The sequence below is a fragment of the Carex rostrata genome, chromosome 2, assembly GCF_964058835.1.
Source record: "Carex rostrata chromosome 2, lpCarRost1.2, whole genome shotgun sequence".
NCBI classification, from domain to species: Eukaryota; Viridiplantae; Streptophyta; class Magnoliopsida; order Poales; family Cyperaceae; genus Carex; species Carex rostrata.
The window spans coordinates 1,413,311-1,425,565 of record NC_135919.1 but is presented as its reverse complement, the minus strand read 5'-3'; positions in this window follow the sequence as shown (position 1 = coordinate 1,425,565).

Sequence of the window (12,255 nt, the reverse complement as noted above, 5' to 3'; positions counted from 1 at the left end):
TCTTTAAATGAACACCTTATATAATGAATTATATTTAAATGATCTTACTAGAAATAGGTATTGTATAAGAAATTTGTTTGAAGGAATTTTTATCATTTTATTTTTATTTTTAAAAAAACACAGTGCTGAAACTTTCTAATGTATGTACATGAGAAATTGTTTTAGCACTTGGAGATGCAAGCCTTACAACAGGAGCAAGTTTGGTTTCTTTTTTAAAGTTATATTGTAGATTTATATCATTCAAAATGTAGAGAATTTGTATGGTTTACCTTTTAGCTTTGTTTATATTATAGAGATTTCTATTTAATTATTTATTTGATTTTTGCAATTTAGGAAAATGAAGTTAAATTAAAAGTCCAATGAAACAAGGTGCATGAATTAAGCTAATTTAACTTCATTATTGAATTTTTTTTTTATTGATCTATTTCTTTATGAACATATGCCATCTTGTATGAGAAATATGTTTTTGTTGTCTTATAAAATATCCCCGTCGCAATGTACGGGTACGATACTAGTTATATTTAAATGATCTTACTAGAAATAGGAATTGTATAAGAAATTTGTTTAATTACTTTATTATAATGGAATTTAAGCAAACTAATATTGTGCAATAGTTGAAGAAATGTGTCCAATTAATGCTAGAAGAAATACATAGTGTTGTGTCAATAATAACATAGTGTTGTTTCAGGGACAAAAAAAATTTGACTATAAAATAACAAAAATTACATAGTGTTGTGTCAATTAAAAATTATGTTGTCCAAATAACAGAATATTTATTTCCCAATATAAATACCCTCCAAATAGGAGGAGATAAAATATGGAAGATGTGTAGTGACAGGCAGTTAATGAGTTAATAGAAAGACATCGACTTATAAGGGAAAAGACAAATCGTTAAATTCAGTATCATTCTATAACAAGTTGTAAATTGATAGTTCAAATTTCAGAATTTCATATCAAAATATTTTAAACCGAATGCGGTCCAAATCAATTTTTAGTTCCCAATTAAGAAAGTTCGTCAACCAAACTAAATACAAAAACTGATTAAGAGAAATATATTCAGTTTAAAATCGTGGCCAAACAAATCGTGACGGAGGAACTTCTAACTTAATTTGCTCTCTTCTCCTCTCTCGGCCAGAGGCAATTTTGAAGGTGACTGGGCACTTGTAACCCGCAAGAAGCCCTTCCCCACTCATTGGTCATCTTCTCCGACCATCACACCAATCACAAAAACCTACCAACCTTTCAACACAAACCCAACCTATGATGACATCGCTCGATCTGAAACCGACACCCACATATCCACCTCCTCTCAGATCTCTACCTGCCCGACATCTCCAACCACACCAAAGACCAGCTACTATGTTTCTCCCCATAGCCCAACTACTTTGAGGTTTCCACCATCACCACACTTTCAGGAATGGAGAGGACGGTGCTTTCGATGTTGCCGACAGGGGTACACGGCAGTGACTTGTCAGTTTCAAAAGAAGTGTGGTAAATGTTGGCGAGAATGTCACATTGGTACCTACTGCCCTAAACATAACCTCAATCCCCAAGCCCCACCTTTTTCACTTGCAAAGGTATCCAAGCCAGGGCCAGCCGAGCCATTGCCAAAACAACTTAGAGGTGAACCAGCTTTCGATGAACTGCTCAAGGGTGTTTGGAATCATAAAGGCCAAACATTTACGCCTTATCTAGAGATCAAACAATTACATCTCATCTAGGGGTCAAACACTTACACCTCGGGAAAGAAGAAACAATCCCCACCTTAACCTAAGACCGTCCCATGCTAAAGAGACTCAAAACATAAATCTTTAGTGCGGAATTCAATACCTGATTCCATGTCGTTTGCCATGGAATATCAAACCCTAGGTTGGAGAAGCAACCGTCTCCGTGAGCGCGAGACAAGACTCTAGCAAGCTTTTCCTTTCACGCCCTTTTGGTTGAATCTTAGATTAGATCTTCCAAAGCAACAAGATCGCATCTTGAGAATTCCTCTCCAATTTTCTAAAATGGAATTCTCCTCTCTATTCTTTGATGGAAGAAGGGAGAAAGGCACTCAATTCTGTAGAAAATAACTTCTAAAAAGAGTTGGTTCATCTTGTGCCTTGGGGACCCATCTATATATAGTTATACACTTCTGGCGACACGAGTGCGTTCACACTCAGGTCCAGTGTGGGTGACCCGCCCGCACTGGGTCGAAAGGAGCGTCCTGATAATCGCCTTACTTAGCCCCGAAAATAGCCTGTATCTTTAGTGTGGACGCACTCAGGTTCAGTGCGGGTGAACCACCCGCACTGGGCTTAACACAAAACTTCTAAAATTTACTAAGTACCCAGTGCGGGTGGTTCACCCGCACTGGAGTCCAGTGCATCCGCATTAGGCTCGGACTTTTTCCTGAAGTTTTCCAAAATTGGCTAAGTACTGACTGCGTCCGCACTCAGATCCAGTGCGGGTGAGCCACCCGCACTGGGCTCCCAAAAATTAGCTAAGTTCTGAGTGCGGGTGGGCCACCTGCATTGGGCTCCAAAAAGGCAGTTTTCTTAATTGCAAATCTCAGAATCAGCCCATCAATGATTTGATCTTTGTGCAAATTGTTCTACACACTTATAGACCACATCCTATTGAATACATTGATTGTCTAATATCTTAAATCCATATTAGATCACTTTAATTGTGACAACCATATATGACAGTAAACAATTCATAATTATATCACATATATGCTCAACCTTGGATTAAGATCCAACAATATCCTTCTTAAGCAATATGTTATACTCTTTTAATTATGTATTGTCAACCTTATGTGCGCACATATTTTTCTGTCATCCTTATGTATTCCCAAATCAATTCCGTCCATCAATTACATTAGCAAGGGACTAAAGCAGCTTTCATCACATTTATTTTAGTCATGACTAAACCATCAATAATCACAATACTAACATAACCAAATGACATGAATCATGATGTGGATGTGTAGCATAGAAATTACACGCAATTGTGATCTTACATGCCAATTTCTAATTAGGTCTCCCACTAAAATCTTGAAACCGAATTTCATAAACTTGTTGTAAAATGCAAAATTCAAATAAACAATTCGCAAATCACATACTCAAAATGTAAGGTCAAAAGCTAAATTAGAGACAGAATGTATACAATCAATCATTTTGCAATGTCATGCATATAACAAAAATAACTTGTTTCATTATCCAAAATTACAGAATAGACATCAAAATAAACAAAAAATGGACTCCCACTAAAACTGAATTTCCTCAATAGCAATTACCCTCATATAAGCAACATGCTCTTCAAACTTATTGGGTGATAATCCTTTCGTAAGTGGATCCGCTAACATGGAGTCCGTCCTTATATGTTCTATTACTAACTGACCATTATGTACTCTTTCTTTTACAACCAAGAACTTAATGTCAATGTACTTTGAATTTGACGAACTTCAGTTGTTGTTTGCGTATAGCACAGCCGAATTATTGTCACAATACAATTTTAGTGGTCTCTCAATAGACTCCACTATACGCGGTCTAGTGACAAAATTGCATAGCCATACACCATGATTCGATGCCTCATGACATGCTACAAATTTTGCGGCCATTGTGGAAGATGCCATAAGTGACTGTTAGCACTCTTCCATGAAATAGCCCCTCCAGCTAACATATAAATGTAGCCGGATGTAGATTTCATGCTATCTTGACATCCTCCAAAATCAAAATCGGTATACCCAATGACCTCTAACTTGTCCGATCTCCGATACGTGAGCATGTAGTCTTTTGTTCGCTTCAGGTACCTCAAGACTCGTTTGCTGCTTTCCAATGATCTAGACCTGGATTAGATAAATATCGGCCCAACATGCCAGTGATGAACGCAATATCTGGACGCGTACACACTTGTGCATACATGATGCTCCCAATAACTGAGGCATATGGATACTTTTGCATTACTTCCTTTTTCTAAAGGATTCTTTGGGCATTGGCTGAGACTGAATTTGTCCCCTTTTGCCACAGGGGTTGATATCTCCATATTATATCTAAATTACAACCCTGATTTACACTAAAACCTGTGCTTTAAAGCCTATAAATGTGGATTTTTACTTTGAAATGTGGTACTGCTATGCTTTGTTTGGTATTTTGCAGGAAAAAGGGCGAAAAACTGGATCTGACTACTTGTCATACAGTCCGTATGACATTCCCTACGGACCGTACAAAATCTGCCCAACCACACAGAAGGTTCCACAACAGAGGCACAAAGTCTCCAATACAAAGCACAGGCATACGGCCCGTACGGGGTCCCCTACGGGCCGTAGGACGCTAATTCGGAAAATTTAGCTGGAATCTGAAATGAGCATAATTTAAGGAGGCCGAAAAGGAAGCCTCTAGGGGCGCGATCTGAGGCATTAAATGAGATATTCCACACCAAAAAAAGAGGGATTCATTCACTGGAACCTGGACAACTTTTCTTGGAGCAAAAGAGAAGAGGAGGAGAAGAGGAAGAGAAGTGAAAAATGCGAGTTTGCAACGGATCTTCAGATTTTTCACTGTTTTGTCATGAACTCTTTCATCTCTTGTTATTTGTGTTATCTTGTGAACATGAGTAGCTAATTTACTTTGTTTCTAGGGCTAAGATGTAGTTTCTAGTTTGGCTTTGTTTGCATGCTACTTGGATTTTGTGTTGAATGCTTTGTTTTTACCTTGTTGAGTAGTATTTTGATTGCTTTATTTGTGCTTGCTTGAATTGATTAGTCATCCCGTTAGATGAATGCGCACATCTAAGTGTTAGGAGCCAAGTCTATGACATTTAATCCAACCGAATAAAGTATATGAAGTAAGGTGAAACCAAGGAGTACCCGAAAGGTGAAACTTTCCTTGAGGCAAAAGTCCTTTGATACTTTTAGTAAACCAACAAGTAACTTGGATAAATTAGGCCAAAATGCGAAAGTTGAGGTTTAACGCATCTAAGAGGGAAGTATTTGAGTCCGGTAATCGGGTACTAGGCCAAAATGCAAAAGTTGAGGTTAGGTATCTAGATCTGGTCGATAGAAACCCTAAACATTAGCATCAACGCAGAAAACAGTAGCTGCAGCATTAACTCGGGGTCCCCTACGGACCATACGGGAATCCGTACGGGCCGTATGCCTCGGGGCTGAACAGAAATGAAATCTGAACCCTGGAAATGCCTTTTTATCAATTGAAAACAACTTTAATTCTCTTTATTATCTTTTAAACTTGTCATAAATCATTAGAATTGTTAGAACCGAACCAAACCAATTTCTCTCACTTCTAGAATCTCAAGTAATTTTAAGACGAGTCCGGTCATTTTCTTCCGTCCCTGTGGATCGATACCTGAGCATACTTATCGATAGGATAGTACACTTGCTATCTGATTTGACAGAGTATAACAAAGGTTTAAAAGGTATAGCTTGCTATACTGAAACTTTGTAGCATATATTATGTGCAAACAGGGGTATTTCCTGGTTTACTGTCTTGCATGCCATACCTTTTCAAGACTTTTTTGATATAATTCCTTTGGAATAATCTTAATATATCTTGGGTTCTATTTCTCAGTATTTCAATCCCTATGACAAATGATGCATCACCAAGATCTTTTATCTCAAAATTCTTCATCATAAATTTTTTGGTCTCATGCAACATATTTATATCATTGCTAGCAAGCAATATGTCATCCACATATAAAACCAGAAACACAAACTTACTCCCACATAACTTGAGGTATATACACTCATCCACAAGATTTGCTTTAAAACCAAATGAGATAATCACATTGTGGAATTTGTAGTACCATTGCCTAGATGCTTGTTTTAGCCCATAGATGGATTTCTTGAGTTTGCATACCATAGACTTTGTGTCTCCCGACACATAGTTTTCTGATTTCACCATATAGATTGTTTCCTCAATGTCACCATTGAGAAACATTGTCTTAACATCCATCTGATGAAGCTCCAAATCGAAATGCGCCACTAATGCCAATATAATCCTTAAAGAGTCTTTCAATGATACTGGAGAGAAAGTCTCTTTATAATCGATGCCTTCCTTTTGTGTAAAAACCCTTAGCAACAAGACGGGTCTTATATTTCTCCACATTACCTTTCAAATCTCTTTTGGTTTTAAATATCCATTTACAACCAATGGGTCTCACTCCTTTAGGTAATGGGACAATTTTCCAAACGTCATTGTCAGTCATAGATTTTATTTTCTCATTCATGGCATCGATCCACTTTTGAGAGTTAGAATCTTTCATGGCTTGTTGAAAATTTATGGGGTCATTTTCTAACATACCAACATCAAACTCATGCTCTTGCAGGTAAACTACATAATCCGAAGATGCAGACCTTTTCTCTCTAGTGGACCTTCTTATTGGCACTTCTAAATTTTCTTGAGGGTTTCCAACATTGTCATGAACAATCTGGCCAACAACAGCATCATTTAGAATTTCTGCAATTTCACTTTGTGCTGTTTGATCTTGTTGAGTTTGGTCTTCAATAATGGTTTCGTTTTTGATAATTGTATTTTGAGTTAAAATGGGTTCAATATCCACAAAACTCTCAACACCCGTGGGAATATTTTCACATTCCTCTTCGAATTCAAAATCCATTATTGTATCTCCCCCCCCCCCCCCCCCCCCCCCCCCACAAACTCAACATCCTCAAAGAATTTTGCATTTCCCGTCTCAAAAACTGAATATTCTGTGGGATTGTAAAACTTATAGCCCCTTGACCACTCGGGATACCCAATAAAATAATAACTAACAGTCCTCTCATCCAGTTTCTTTTCTTGAGGCCTATAAGGCTTTGCTTCAGCTTGACATCCCCATACATGCAAATGTTTCAAATTAGGCTTTCGCCCATTCCACATCTCATATGGGGTTTTGTTAGTTGCTTTAGTGGACACTCTATTTAGGATATATGCTATTGTTTTTAAGGCTCCACCCCATAGATTCTTTGGTAAAGTAGTACGACTAATCATACTTCTTACCATGTCCTTAAGAATTCAATTGTGCCTCTCAGAAACACCATTCATTGCCAGCGAACCGGGCAATGTATATTGAGGCACAATCCCGCATTCATCTATGAAATGTGCAAAAGGCCCTTTACACTGTTCACCTGATCCATCATATCTGCCGTAATATTCACCACCACGGTCAGATCTAATGGCCTTAATGCGTTTGTTAAGTTGTAACTCAACTTCCACTTTGAAACTTTTGAACAGTCTTTTCTTTAATTAAATATATGTAGCCATATCTTGAATAGTCATCTATGAAACTAATAAAATACCGGTGACCATTTCTTGTAGCCGTTGAAAACGGACCACAGATATCAGTATGAATTAGTTCCAAGACTTCCGAACACCTATTGGCTTCATATTTTCTGAAATTGGTTTGTTTCCCTTTTATGCAATTAATACAATCGCCAAAATCTGAAAAATTTAAGGGTTGGAGAATATCATTTGACACAAGTCTCTCAATTCTATGTTTAGAAATGTGACCTAATCGCTTGTGCCATAATGTAGTCGAATTCTCATTTGTTAATTTTCTTTTCTTACTATTTGTACACACATGGAAAGCCTCAATATATGAGCTATTGACATCTAAATAATATAGATTATTATAAACATAAAGAAAATCAGAACCAACTTGATTTGAATCATGAAACAAATTCCAAAAGTACAAGTAAAGCCATATTTATCCAATGCAGAAATAAAAATTAAGTTACGTCTAAAAGACGATACAACAAAAGTCTCATACAAATTCAAATAAAATCCTAATTTTAACAATAATCTATAAGTCCCAATAGCCTCCACCTCAACTTTATTGCCATCGCCCACAAAAATGAATCTTTCATCATCACTTGGCTTCCGGCAATTTAGGCAGCCCTACAAAGATACACTTATATGAGTAGTTGCACCTGAATCTACCTACCAAGTATATTTAGATACATAAGATAAATTAACTTCCGTACAAACCATAACAAGAGATTTACCTTTCTTAACACGCCATGTGTGATAATTCTGGCAATGAATCTTCTTGTGTCCAACCGCACCACAGAAGTAACAAGCATTTTTCGAAGTGGCAACTGCCCTTATCCTGTTTCTTGTTGGTGGTTACTGCAGCATCCTTATTATCCTTACTCTGATCCGATCTCTTACGCTTAACTGAAGCCTTAAATTTGGAAGTAGTAGCAACATGTGCACTTTCTGCCTTATGTTGTTTTAGTCTTTTCTTTTCTTCCACACAATGGGAGATGAGTTCATTGAGTGACCATTTGTCCTTTTGACAATTGTAGCTCACCCTAAACTGCCCAAAGTGTGGAGGAAGGGATATTAATACTAAGTGCACCAAGAGATCATCAAAGATCTCCAACTTAAGTGCTCTTAGTCTTGAAACAACGTTAGACATCTCCATGATGTACTCCCTAATACTTCCCTTATCTTTATACTTCATTGAGACAAGTTTAGTCAAGAGTATACCAATTTCAGACTTTTCATTCTTGACAAACTTTGTTTCAACTTCAGCCAAAAATTCCTTAGCATTATTTATCGTATAAGAAATCGAGCCTCTAAAATGTCTCTGGAATAGACCTTTTCATAATCATTAGACTCACTCTATTAGATCTATCCCACTTTTTCTCAACCCTTAGTTCTTTTTCAGTTGAGGTATCAGTAATTTTGAGACGATCTGTTCTGAATGCTAAGTTTAAATCTATGACACCGAGAGTTATCATAACATTCTCCTACCAAAACTTGAAATTGGTATTTTTCAACATACGAATGTCTTTTAGGCTAGTAGTAATGCTAGCTAAAAATTTCAAACAAAAAACACACAAAACAACCACGATTTAGCAAAATAAATTCTGAATTTTATAAATTATGATCAAACAAAGGCCAGACACTACCATCTTCACAAAGTATCGGTTTCCATTAATTGATTACCGGAAGGTAAAATAATTAACTTCTTTTGATACTTTGGTGTAATAATAAAGTATTGATGATTCAATAACATATTGACAACATGCCTTCCGGAGGGCCGACATTATTGACATATGTATTAATCATAATAATCATCACCATACTTTAATATTACTAAATTGTACATAAAATTTCAACAATCACTATCTTCTGGAGGGCCGATAAATGATTGCTTCCATTATATGCACACTTGATTTCCTTTTATATAATGAATTAAATTAATCTTGTCAAAAGAGGCACTGGAGGGTACAATAATGACTCAACTAATCAATTCAATATATATACTACTTCAATTCCTTTGTAAGAATCATAATCTATACCAAATAACATAAACAAATTATAATTGCATCATAACAATTGCTTTTATTTTCAGGATTTTCCCGAGCCCAGTGCGGACGCACTGAGGATGAGTGCGTCCAATTTTTTTTGTTATGTTATCTGAATTTAGGGAAAGTCCAAAATAATTTCAATTGTTATGCTGAATTAAGACACGATCTAGAGAGAAACTGTAAAATTGGAAGCACCTTAAATAACCTTTCAAATTTAGAAAGTTCTTTCTAAATTTGTAAATGCTATTTCAGAAAATTTATTAAAAATAAACTTTTCAAAACCCTTGATGACCATGAAATATGTATACTTTTGTCTAGGGTTTCTTATCAATAACTTGACCAATTTCTATGCATTTAGGTTAATTTAGTTTAGAATTATACCACGAATCAAATTACTGCTGAAGTCTATTTAAATTACAGGAAATGGAGCAAATTATAGATCTTCTCGCAAGCTTTCCGAAAAGTGGTAGAACACTGAAAACGGAGTTACGGATAATGAGTTATGCCCATTTGAAGTTTGGTTCACAGCATAAACAGAGGCAGGATGCAGGCCGTGCAGACTCCAAGCGGGTCGCGTTAGTTGTGATGCGGGTCGCGCAGAAAGCTGACAGAGCATATATGGAAATTCCAACTTTTGACATCTTTTCGTATTTTACCATATCTTGGTCATACAAATTCCGTTTTAGGCAAATAAAAGCTTACTGGAAAGAGGACAATGAGATCTACAATTCTAGGAAGGTTATAAATCAGAATTTATAATGTGCAAGTCGCAGGAACCTTTTTAGAAAGGCATCAGCTATAATATAAAGGTTTAGCTTGTTAATTACTAATTAGATATTGATCAATTGTAAAAATTGTTATTGGAAGGCAATTGATTTTTTTTAGTTAAGCTCATGACTCTCGTTTGCGCACTTAACTTCATACAATTTCGGTCTTTTTATAATACCAAAAAAAAAAATTATAAAAATAACCTCTGATTTTTTTTATATATATATGCCCCGACCGCTGGGCTGTGGAGCGGGCGAAAATTCAAGCAAGCCACCTCCTGTCCGGGCGGTCCAACTCTATACCAACCCGCCCCAGGGGTGGGCGGTCCACCCTTTTTTTTCTTTTTTTTTACAAAAAAAAAAACGCCCCTGGGGTGGGCGGTCCACCTTTTAAAAATAAAAAATAAATAAAAAACGCCTCAGAGGTGGGCGGTCCACTTTTTTTTTTTAGATATTAGTATTTTGATTTAAATAATTTTGTGAAGAAAAAATTGTTTAGAGTGTATGCCAAAAAATAAAATATTTGACATATTTATGAAGTGATGTCGTAATTCTTTATAACTTTGATTTTTTTTTATGAACTTTGAGTTTATTTGTCAGTTAGATGTCACAATTCTAAATATAACACTAATTAAGAACTTGGTCTTTATTCAAAAATTTTCAAGCTCTGACAGCTTCTTGATCTTCTTCTCTTTGTTTATGGAACTAAATAGTAATTTAGAGCTACTAAAATATGTTCAAACATCAAATTAGATCTCTATTCATGCACAAAGTATCCTAGACTAACCTATGGTATGGTATCAAGTCCAAACTCAGCAGCCAAGCGCTAGGCAAAAGCCACTGGTATAGTGCAATGCACTAAAAATATCAAATTTGACATTTGCTGATAAATCTGCAAGTTTGGACTAATACAGGGACCAAACTGCAAAAGTGATTGCATTAGCATGTAGAGCATTCAAAAATACACAGAATTGATATAAATTTCAACTTATTTATATTTTTCTACAATCAGTTATGAATTTTCGAAAAAACTTTAAACAACCATAACTTTGGCTAGGAAACTCAGATTTACGCATATGAGCACTTTTCGGAAAGGGGAGGACGAGATGAACGGTTTGGCCGATCCAAACTCAGATTTATGTATATGTATATATTTATAATATATACATATATATATATATATTATAAATAAATGAGTTTATAAAAAAATATTGTATATATGTATACGTGTATATGTGTATATGTCTATGTGTCTATGTGTATATGTGTATATGTATATATGTATATGTATAAATGTATATATGTATATATGTATATATGTATATATGTATATATGTATATATGTATATATGTATATATGTATATATGTATATATGTATATATGTATATATGTATATATGTATATATGTATATGTATATAAAGAATTATGACATCACTTCATAAATATGTCAAATGTTTTATTTTTTGGCATACACTCTAAACAATTTTTTCTTCACAAAATTATTTAAATCAAAATACTAAGATTTCTTAAAAAAAAAAAAAAAAGGGGTGGACCGCCCACTCCTGGGGCGGGTTGGTATAAGGTCGGACCGCCCGGGCATGAGGCGGCTTGCTTGAATTTTCGCCCGTCCCACAGCCCAGCGGTTGGGGCATATATAAAAAAAAAAGAAAATCAAAGGTTATTTTTATAATTTTCTTTTTTTTGGGTATTAAAAAAAAGGCCGATACAATTTTGTAGTCTTATTAATTACAATGATTGAACATAAAATTCGAAAATTTGATGGACATACAAACATTTTTTTTTTTTTTGTTAAACAAAAAAAACACACATTTCCTTCTTTTCGCTACAAAAGCACATGATGATATTTTACTATGTCATTGGTAAGAAACTTTCCAATCTAAGCAAATCTGAGCATAATTGGCTGATTTAACAATTTTATTTAAATTTCTAATTTCAATATTTCTTAGTTGAGTGGTATATATAAGTAGTCAAGTGCATGATCACAGACCAGATCAAATAAATAATTATAATGAAACAACTAAGTCGATTCAATACCTTGATTCAGGGTAAATATTTTATGAATTAATTGAGGCAAGAATTCAATACTAAAATTAGATGGATGTAGATACAACGATTGGTTTTGTGATTGTTTAATTAAACTTTTATT